This window comes from Mus caroli, unplaced genomic scaffold, assembly GCF_978045245.1.
Source record: "Mus caroli unplaced genomic scaffold, Mus_caroli_1 scaffold_10, whole genome shotgun sequence".
Taxonomy (NCBI): domain Eukaryota; kingdom Metazoa; phylum Chordata; class Mammalia; order Rodentia; family Muridae; genus Mus; species Mus caroli.
Genome location: NW_028227265.1, coordinates 93,635,496 through 93,646,845, shown reverse-complemented (window position 1 = coordinate 93,646,845; position 11,350 = coordinate 93,635,496). Strand labels below are relative to the sequence as shown.

Sequence of the window (11,350 nt, the reverse complement as noted above, 5' to 3'; positions counted from 1 at the left end):
CTCTAGCTGCATATGAAACAGAGGATGGCCTTGTTGGTCATCAATGGGAGGAGAGGCCCTTGGTCCTGTGAAGGCTTGATGCCCTAGTATAGGGGAATGACAGGGCCAGGAATAGGAGTGGGAGGGCTGGGGAGAAGGGGAAAGGGGGCGATAGGGGATTTTCAGAGGGGAAGCCAGGAAAGGGGATAACATTTGAAATGTAAATAAAGAAAATATCTAATTAAAAAAAATTCCCTAACAAGTTTGCTTCTAGAAGCAGAGAATAGTAGGGTCAGAAGGAATTGTAAATATTTACATTTTTCTGTGTCTCTTTCTTGGTGTTTGAAATTTACAAAAAACTACTAATAACAATAAGCTCAAAAGCATCATTTTCCTTATAGGGAAATGATGTCATGTTGGACCCTAACATATTTTTATATTTCGGGAAATGATTTGAAGTTATCTGTAATAACGACTAAGGGGAACATATTCTCTTTCGGTTGCTGGCTGGCTTCCTGTTTGCTTCTGTGCCGCACAGAGGCTTACTATGTAGCGCATACAGAAGCACACTGCATTACCTTCTGACTCCTCCACTTCCTAGCTCCTCCTCCCAAATGCTGGGATTAAAGATGTACGCCCCATACTTGCTGATGCTGATCATTTGTAGTACATAGGAACATTTACCCAAGTCAGACTGTGCTTACCATTGAGTGTTGGCCATATTCTCAGTGTGTAACTGCATGTCATACTTACCGTTGTATCTTTTCCCATGATCCATATTTCTTGGTTGTGTAATCACAGAACAGCTCTGTTCTCTCTCTCTCTCTCTCTCTCTCTCTCTCTCTCTCTCTCTCTCTCTCTCTCTCTTCCTTTCTTTTCTTTTTTATAATGCTGATTAGTGATGGGTTGTAAGAGCTTTGGAACCACCAATTGCCAGCTCCCTAATTTCTCCCCCAAAGTAATTATATCTCATTTTCCCACCTACGTGCAAGCATGAATTTGTGACTAATTTGAAAATCATGAAGGAAAAGACTCTTAAAAGCCTGTCTTTTCCTGAAATAACGCAGTGGCCTTGATTTATAGCAGCGGAATTGTTACCATCCCTTCTGTAAATACATCAATTCGACAGAAATAGCTCAGGCCAGCTGTACCTCTTCCTGCTCCAGAGCACCAAGGGCCTCGGGTAACCGAGACTCACACAAGGTGTGAAGCTTCAGTAGAAGATTGTAGGTCATGTTCAATGACACATTTCCCATAGTTCTCAAATACTTAGGGGGCTCTGATGAATACCCAACCTACATTAAAAAGTAAATAAGTCACACCTCTTCATCATCATGAACAGCAGTTGACCCATTCATTCCTTAACGGTTCAGAGAACCTGTCGTAAGCCAGGTTATGCTGTAGACATCACAAGGAACTAAAAAGATGATTGTAACATGATCCCTCACACAAAGGATGTTCTAACCTGTAAAAAAAAATAAATGCACTCCATTCCTTCATTGAATAATTACTATTGAGTGCTGGTAAGTGCTAGGAGTCCATTGGTGGCCAAGACTCAGCTATGGAAGTATAAAAGGAGACTAGAGCTCCACTGTAGTCCAGAGGGAAATGGGTTCATTTTACCTATAAGAAACAGGGTTTCCTATAAGCGACATTTGTGCTCTGACACCCCTGTGTCTTAGTGGGTAAAGATGTTGTCTTCGTCAGGGTTTCTATTCCCGCACAAAACATCATGCCCAAGAAGCAAGTTGGGGAGGAAAGGGTTTATTCGGCTTACACTTCCACACTGCTGTTCATCACCAAAGGAAGTCAGGACTGGAACTCAAGCAGGGCAGGAAGCAGGAGCTGATGCAGAGGCCGTGGAGGGATGTTCTTTACTGGCTTGCTCAGCTTGCTTTCTTATAAAACCCAGGACTATCAGCCCAGAGATGGCACCACCCACAATGAGCCCTCCCACCCTTGATCAGTAATTGAGAAAATGCCTTCATGAGATCCATTTGTGAGACATTTTCTCTGTAATAGCTCCAGCTTGTGTCAAGTTGGCACACAAAATCCTCCAGTACAGATGTAGAAGGGTAGAGTTTCAGGACAAGAGACCTATAGGAATGTTGCAGTTTGCCAACTAATCTCTACACAAATTGTCCAAAGGGTGGTGGTGTGGTTTCCTCGCTGCCCATCCCAATGTTCTGGGTTCTTGAATGAAAGACACACATACACACAGCCTTATATTTTAATATGCCTGAAACAGCTCAATAGCTGGGTCACTCCCACACCTCCACATTGCTAACACCTCCCATCTGATATTCCTGATATTACTCACTAAAACATCTATTCCATCTTTGCTGCTCTAGACCCAGTTGGAGGGGCAGGGGCTTAGGGCCACTCTTCCCTGGCTCTTACGTGATTGCTATGCTTTCTCTTCTGCACCTCTCAGGCCTGGTCCTTACTCCTTTCCCGACTTGGCAGCTATATCTTCCTCCCTCCCTCAGTCCCTTGCCCGGGAATCCTAAAGTCACACCCCTGTCTCCCTGCCTAGCCATTAGCCACGGGTAACTTTATCTGCCAATCAAAATCAACTGGGGTGCCAGGCAGTGGTGGCACTTGCCTTTAATCCTAGCACTTGAGAGGCAGAGGCAGGTGGATTTCTGAGTTTGAGGCCAGCCTGGTCTAGAGAGTGAGTTCCAGGACAGCCAGGGCTACACAGAGAAGTCATGTCTCAGAAAAAACAAAAACAAACAAAACCAAAAAACTGGGAGGCAGGGTCCTTGGTATCTTACATGCAGATGTGCAGATTCCCAAGTAATTTGGGGGACAAAATTAACATAATTTAAGTAACATTAGATCAAATCCACAATATGGGAGCAAAGGGAGGCCTATGCAATAGAGTGTGTGCGTGTGCGTGTGTGTGTGTGTGTGATGGTAAATACATACCTGACACTCACATGTAGCAGATATGTGGGACACGAGGTGTTATAGCGCACAACTTCCAGCTTCCAACTGTTACATCACGGTGAGACTTAGCACACGGGAGAGTCTTCTATGTGGACATTTGTGGGTCCATGAAGTCTTTTCTCTTTACTTACTCTGTGTTCAGGAGATAGAGATGAAGGAGGGAGGTAAGGAGAGAGGGAGGGTGGCAGAAAGCAGGTACCACTCTCCAGAGTCAGGTCACATGGACAAGGTGGTACCAGTTGACTGCAAAGGACACTGGGCCATATGATCTCCCCAGGGGCACCAGAGGTAAGTGAATGCAGTTTGTGATCAGTGCTATTTCTATCATTACCTACAAACGCCCATTCATTTAAAGAGCTATCGTTAAATAGCTTACTACTTAGCATGTTGCTATTGTTGCATGTATCCTAACGACCACCACATATCTTGCTAGTAGATGCTGAATAACTGTTCTACAAGACAATGCTCTGGACTCTGAAATGCAGGCCATGCTGTTACATTCCGAAGCAGCTTCAGATTTGACAGGATCAGGACTCTTAAGGAGTGAGGGGAATAACACAGTGCTTTATAAGGTGTGTTCCAAACTACCAACCATAATACAACTTCAACCTTCCAAACCAAGGGATAAAAGAGGCTGAAGAGTGAAAACTCTGAGATGTACAGAGAAGGTTGAAACCCCCTAGTGAACAGTGCTGTCTGCTCTGAGCAAGAAGCTCCTATCAGCCCAGTGGCAACCGTCTTGAGCAAGCCTGTTTGATCTCCTGAGAGGTAAAATCAGGATCACAAGAAGTTTTGACACTTTGCTGGGGTCGGTTACATTTCTTATGTCTAAGTGGCTCTTTATTACCAGGAAGAATACTAACACTCGGGTGCTAGAGAGATGGGTGGGTACTTACAAGCACTGGCTGCTCTTCCAGAGGACCTGGCTCAATTCCCAACACCTACATGGTAGCTAACAGCTACCATGTAACTCCAACCCCTGAGGATCAAGTACTCTCTTCTGATGCTTTTTTTGTTTGTTTTTTCAAGACAGGGTTTCTCTGTGTAGTCCTGGCTGTCCTGGAACTCACTTTGTAGACCAGGATGGCCTCGAGCTCAGAAATCCGCCTGCCTCTGCCTCCCGAGTGCTGGGATTAAAGGCGTGCGCCACCACCACTCAGCTTTCTGATGCTTTCTTAAATACCAGGCACACACATGGTGCAAACACACACACATAGATAAAACACTCATATACATAAGGTACACTTTATCAACACTTAAAAACAAACAAACTAAAGCCGAGTGTTAGAGTTAAGTACAAATAACGTCCACCTATAGGACAATCATCCCTTGTCTTTGGGCCAGTAGCCTAATACAGCCTCAGTCTCCAGGTTAGTAAGACCAAAACCTTGAAAAGGAAAATAACGTCATGGTTTAAAGGCCGTCTCAGAATCTCCTGGGGATCTCCTGGGTTAATGCACAATGGTACTTTGTTCACCGGCTAGCACATGCAAAAAAATATATATTTTTTTAAGTATTATAATAATGTTTAAAGTCAATATTTGGGGGGGATGTAACCAGTTTGACATAACATGAAATATGATGAAATCCTGGTGTTGATTTTTAAAAGTCAGGAGAGCAGTGTGGCCGATGTGTGTGGGCGCCGTCCTCCCGAGCCACAGCTGGGAGTGCTTTCATTGTCTCTGCACGATTTTGTTTCTCTTTGGTGCAATTGATTTCTAAATCCCTTCCAAATTTGCTAAGCACACATAACTGCTTTATTAATGTCATCTGCTCTTTTATGGCCCTTCCTCTTAAAGACAGGAAGATACACACACACACACATACACACATATACACACATACACACACACATACACACACACACACACACATACACACATACACACACACACACACACACACACACATACACACCCCAAAGCAGGAAAAGACAGGAAGACCCCGCCCCTCCCCAAACCAGGAAATCTGTGTTGTGCCCTGGCCTTCGAATAATTGGCCAGCAGCATTAAAAATTAATCTGTTGAGAAGCAAATCATATTTTCAGTCCCTTGACATTTTTTTTCTCTCTCACACAGTAAAAAGAACCTCTTAAAATATCTTCTCAAGTCCTTGCCCACCCTATTTTTCTCTAATATGCACCTGAATCCTGAATCAATTCATGGAATACTGGCCATGTCTCATGTAAAATTTTATTTACTCAAGGTGGAAAATGGCAGTCCGTGTTATGCTCCAAACCAGTCCTAGCTTTTTTTTTCTTTTAAAGCTGAAGTTTAACGTATATTGAATTTGTACATTTACTCTAGAACACAACCTCAGGTATAACTGAAATCTGGGGGAAAGCAATACATTTGTCTCAACACGATGCCCTTCCTGGGGCACAGACATCTCCATTTCTCATGCGTAATCAACCCTTTCTTTATATCAGGAGTGTTTATCTCTTAATATCTATTCCATTTGGATGCAGGAGAACTGTACTTGACATTTTGCTTAAGCTGCTCGCTTTAGGGTACACGGATTTGATTTATGGCCAGGCAGAGCTGAGCTTGTTCGTTCGTGATGGCTTCCCGTGCTGCATTGTGCTTTCCTGTACGCAGCCAGAATCACAAGCATAGAAAAAGCTTTTGTCTCAGAGAATGGGAGAGCTGCAACTGATTCTAGGTTCCCACATTCAAAGTTTACGAATGCTCATCTGCCTTGTGATCTTGACTTTAACGTCGGTCTATTTCATTTGAAATCTTGCCTGCTGGAAGATACTTAGTCCTGTTCTGTGACCTTCTCCTTTTCCTTATCCCACACTTCAGGCTGGCCTTGAAGTCCCTATGGATGACCTTGAACTTCTGACCCTTCTGTCTCTACCTCCTAAACTCTGGGATTACAGCCATGTGCCACCATGTCCAGTTTTATGTAATGCTGGAGGTTGCTCGACAAGTACTGGGCTAACAGAGCTACAGTCCCAACCCTTATTTTTCGCCTAGGGAAAAAAAGTGCTACCGTGTTTCTTGAGAATATTTTGTTTGTCAGTTACTTTTTTCAAATGGTTTTAGTCATCTTACTACTGACTATCTTTGCTAGCTTCTTTTATTTCCTATTCTTCATTCATGTTAAATGCAAAGGAGAATGAACAAATCCCACACTAATGTACGGTCTTCTGTCAAAACAAGGTCCCCTTTCCCTGGATCTTCTGTGTGCAAGGCCTTTGTGGTCACCACATAAGAGTCCCTGCTCTGGACTCAAGTGAATCCCTTAGTTAGTGGAATATTAATCTTTGCTGTTCTTTCTCATATTTGTATGTGTCTTTTAAAAATATATTTCTTTTGTTTGATTTGTACACCATGGAACTGTCTCGCATCTGAAAATGCCAGACATGATGGATTTATCTCCTGGGACTAGAATTACAGACAGTTGTGAGCTACAGTGTGGGTTCTGGAAATTGACCTCAGGTTCTCTGAAAGAGCAGCTACTATTCATAACCACTGAGCCATCGCTATAGCCCTAGTTTGCATCTTGACTGTGAATTCCCCCAAATAACCAGTTTCTTTTACATTATGTCTAAGGAGACACCACAAGAAGCAAAAATAAAGCAGTTGTGTAGACTCTGCCAGGAAGACCAAGCTCACAGTATCTGCATTCAGCCACTTGTCAAAGTCCTGTGTCGGCATTGCAATGTAAAACTCCGGGCCTGGAAAGGCAAGGGTGTGTCTGCCCTGAGATCCTCTCTGGTGTACACTTTCCTCTGCATCAGCACCAGGAGTTTGCTGGCCTCCCTTTCTGGAAAGCTCATCCATGAGCAAGCTTCACTTCCTGCAGAGGCTCCATCTCCATGAAGGTGAAACTTCAGACATCTCCCTCTCTCCTTGGGTCTGGATTCTCTTCCCTGCAGGCTTATTCCTGGTCCAAGTCTCCCCCAGAGCAGCTCGGACAAAGGTTCCCTTCAACTTTCACGTGGCAAGTGCTTCCTAAATTCTTCAAATGAATCCAAGAGAAACGGCTTTCAACTAACTCTATATGCAGTGCATTAAAATCGAGATTAGGCAGCAATAACTCTCTATTGCTCCTATTCATCACAAATAAATATGATGAAAGAGGTACCATGTCTCCACTTTATCAGGAACTTCCAGATCTGTATAAAAAATGCTTATTTTCAGACTCAGTGGGGAACTCAGTAATTACCTAACTCAGGTCTCACTTTTCAGATAGTAGCATGAGCCCAGCAGTCTAAAGTGAGGTCAGGGTCACAGGATACTGATCATTAGAATTCTGGGAGCAGAGCTGTAGTTTACCACTTTGTCTTTCATATTCTCAGAAGATAAACTATTTTAAATAGTTTTCACATATACACACACACATGCTCTATGTGTGTGTGTGTGATTCTTTTTTAACTCCGTTTTCTAAAACTAATCTCTACAAAGCCAACTTTTGGTAGCATACATTAGAATTTACTCTTTTAAATAATATGTTTTAGATGCATTTACTTTTATTTTATGTGTATGAATGTTTTGCCTGCAGGTGTCGGTGTACTATGTTTGTGCAGTGCCTGCAGAGACCAAAAGAGGACATCAACTTCTCTGGAATTGGAGTTACAAATGGTTCTGAGCCACCTCGGAGGTGCTGGGAATTGAACCCCCAATCCTCTGGAAGAGCAGCAAGTACTCTCAAACACTGCACAATCTCTGCAATCCCACGTCTTGCTCTTAACAATTCATTCATCATTCTAAAGTATTTCAAAGCTTATATGCCAAAAATTCCACCCAAAATGGGTCTAGGGAGATGGCTCAATAAATAAAGTGTTTGCCACAAAACAATGGGGACCTGAGTTTGCCCCTCATCCCCCCAGTGACCACATAAAAACCCAGAAGTGGTCTATGTCTGTACAACCTACTTTGGGGAAGCAGAAACAGGTAGATTTTGAAGGTTATTGGCCAGCCGACCTAGCCCAATTGAAGAGCTCCAATCCCAGTGAAAGACTCTGTGTCAAAAAATAAAGTAGACATCAAAGAAGACACATGATATTTTCCTCTCATAGTCACACACATGCATGCACACACCTATGTGTATGTATGCGCACATGCATGTGTGTATACACCCACATGAACCATAACACAGAAAATTAAAAATTCCACAAAGTAATAGTAGAGAAAAATATATATATATAACCAACCATCTTAAAATCTGCCCTCTAAGGGCTGGAGAGATAGCTCACAACCATTCATGGTGAGATCTGACGCCCTCTTCTGGTGTGTCTGAAAACAGCTACAGTGTATTTACATATAATAAATAAATAAATTGTTAAAAAAAAATCTGCCCTCTCTGTCCCCAGACTGTCATGTCTTTAGGGACTTTGCATGCTTCTGGTACCATGAGCACACAGAATGATTCCACTTCTTTGCTTCTCCATTGTCCCCCAGAAACTGATTTTCATATAAACTCAATTTCATTATTATTAACAGTGTATGTAGGCAAAATACCCAACAAAGAGTCAGTATTTGATCTTCCCTGGTGTATTACTTTATTGCTTGCTTCTTGTGGTTAAAAATACTCTGACAAAAGCAACTTGAGTGGCAAAGACCATTACAGAAAACCACAAACCAATCAAAATGGAGAGCTGTGAAGCCCAGTCCCAATGGACACATCTACAGCACAACTCCTGCATAAGGCTCAGGGTTCATTTAGAAAGATGAGGCAGAAAGATTGTTAAGACCCAGAGGAGCAGTGAGTTTGCCAGGAGAGTGCAGAGTTTGCCATGAGATTGTAGAGTTTGCCATGAGATTGTAGAGTGTGCCATGAGATTGTAGGTGTGCCATGAGACTGTATAATGTGCCATGAGACTGTAAAGTTTGTCATGAGACTGTAGAGTGTGCCATGATATTGTATCTGCTAGAATTTCAGAGCTGCTGCATCCATGAAGTCTCATCAACATGGCTGCCTAGTCATGACCTGAGCAAGAAAGAGCAACAGATGAGGTAACATGAAGACAGAAATCCCAAGAGGCTTCATCCCTAGACAAAAACTACAGCCAACTAAATAGCTGAGCATGCCAATTGCTTACCCAGTACCACATGGTCAGCCTCGAAAACATATTCATGCAAGTAACATTACACTGACCGAGCTAATTGTATTTATGTATTTAGCAATGTATATCAACAGTTTAAAAAAATACCATGAATTTGAAAGCGATCAAGAGGAGGTTTTGGAGGGAGGAAAGGGAAGATGGAGAATGTTCTATTATCTCAAAAATGTTTTAATTATAATTTTAAAAAGCAATTTAGGAAAGACAGGACTGTTTTTGGCGTACAGTTGCAGGAAACTGGAAGGCCAGATGTGCCAGCAGGCAGAGAGGATGAGGTTCAGAATAAGGAAGGAGTCTGGAATCTGGAAACAGGTGAAGAGGAAGTGAGATCAGGCTATAAACCCTAAGATATGCCCCCCTGCTGATCCATCCCCTCTTGAAAGGTTCCACAACTTTGCCAAACTGTGCCACTAGCACAGGGCAAACACATAAGACTATGAGGGAGGGAGCTGGAGAGATGCCTCAGCAGTTAAGAGCACTGACTGCTCTTTCAAAGGTCCTGAGTTCAACTCCCAGCAACCACATGGTGGTTCACAACCATCTGTAATGAGCTCTGATGCCCTCTTCTGGTGTGTCTGAAGACAGCTATAGTGCACTTACATATAACAATAAATAAATCTTTGGGCTGGAGTGAGCAGGGTCCTGACTTCAATTCCCAGCAACCACATGATGGCTCACAACCATCTGTGCAGCTACAGTATACTCAAATACATAAAATAAAATAATCTTTTAAAAAAAAAAAGACTATGGGAGATATCTTACATTCCAACCACATGTAATAAACATACAAATACCCAGGGGTTACAATCCAACATGGGGCGTGTGTAGCCAACCTTGAACACGGTTATGAATAGGTCTTTGCGATAAGAATGTTGTGGTAGACACAGTGTAGCAGTGGCAGTTCAGATGCAGACCAGTGAGACCCTGCCACCCCAGAGCCTGAGGAACAGGAAGAAAGAAAGCCTTCTGCCACCCAGCAGGAGAGAAAACACCAAACTCCCTAGCAAAACTAAGTTATCCACTGGTGCTAAAAGAATTCAGAAGGGGCTAGCTGAGATCACCCTTGTTCCTCCTCCTAACTGCAGTGCTAGGCCTAAAGGAGATAACATTTATGAATGGAGGTCAACTAGACTTGGTCTAGCAGGTTCTGTATATGAGGGTAGGGTTTTTTCTGGATATCACATTTCCTTCAGATTATCCATTTAAACCACCAAAGGTTTTTTTTCGTACCAGAATCCATCACTGCAATACCAACAGTCAGGGAGTCATCTGCCCGGATAGTCTAGAAGACAACTGGAGTCCTGCTTTGACTATTTCAGTTTTCCCTCTCTATTTGTTCCTTTTAGACATATGGCAACCCTGCAGATCCTCTGGTTGGAAACATAGCCACTCAGTATTTGACCAACAGAACACGACAGAATAGCCAGACAGTGGACCAAGAGATATGCAACATAATTCACATCGTTTGTATGCAGTGTGAAGGAGCAGAAGGCCTCTTCCCACTGTGCTGCGGATCTTTATAGCCTTTACAATACGGACTTCTGTGCATATGTATACTGACTCTACCCTTGCCTTTATCCTCTGGAGACCGGGAGAGTCCCCCAGAAGGTAAATGCTACCCAGAGTAGAACTTTGTAGCTGTAGATTAGTGATGTTTAAAATGCCTACTTGCAAGTCTTGCTTCTTTGGAATATCAAAACGTATTTTTGCGATGCACTAAGGATACTGGTCCTGAAGTCTACCAAATATTGCAGTGCATTTTAGTCTAATTCTTTATCTGTATGAAGTTATAAAAGTATCTGTAGATGAGTAGGAATTATGTCATTTGTATTAAGCCCAGATCTATTTCTGAGTATGTGGTTCATGCTGTTGTGAAATGTTTTACCTTTGTCAGTTTCTAATGAGAGGATTTCCTTCTACCCTGGTAGCTCAGAGAGCACTGATGTATCATCTCAAACACAATAAACATGCTCCTGAAGGCATAGTTTCTTGTCATAATGTTGAAAGTCTTGTCAGAAGGTGTGTCTGAGATGATTGTTAATGAAATAAAGATGTGACTATGAAGATTGATTATTAAGGACGAGTACAAATGAATGAATTATTAAATTGAAAACATTTTTAAAAAGAATGCTGTGGTAATTGCAACCTCCATATTTACAACAATTGCACTCTCTTGCATTGCTGCCCTTGAGGATTTAAAATAATAGTAAAGAAACAAGAGGACAGTGTGTGGCCACTGCTTTCCACATCCTTGATTGCTAAGAGCCGTGTTGCAACATTCTTGCTCCTGCGAGAAAGGACTGTGGCTGTAAGTAAGGATATGCCTTACTTCCAAACAATATGCGGACC

General features: G+C 42.5%; 1 long non-coding RNA gene across 1 annotated transcript; it reads left to right on the top strand.

Annotated features, from left to right (window-relative positions):
- Positions 1 to 3,358: 3,358 nt before the first annotated feature.
- On the top strand, positions 3,359 to 11,053 carry LOC147002465 (uncharacterized). Its single transcript, XR_015048728.1, has 5 exons — positions 3,359 to 3,503; positions 6,489 to 6,760; positions 7,441 to 7,580; positions 8,813 to 8,894; positions 10,348 to 11,053. It is a non-coding gene; the product is annotated as an uncharacterized LOC147002465 (long non-coding RNA).
- The last annotated feature ends 297 nt before the right edge of the window (positions 11,054 to 11,350 follow it).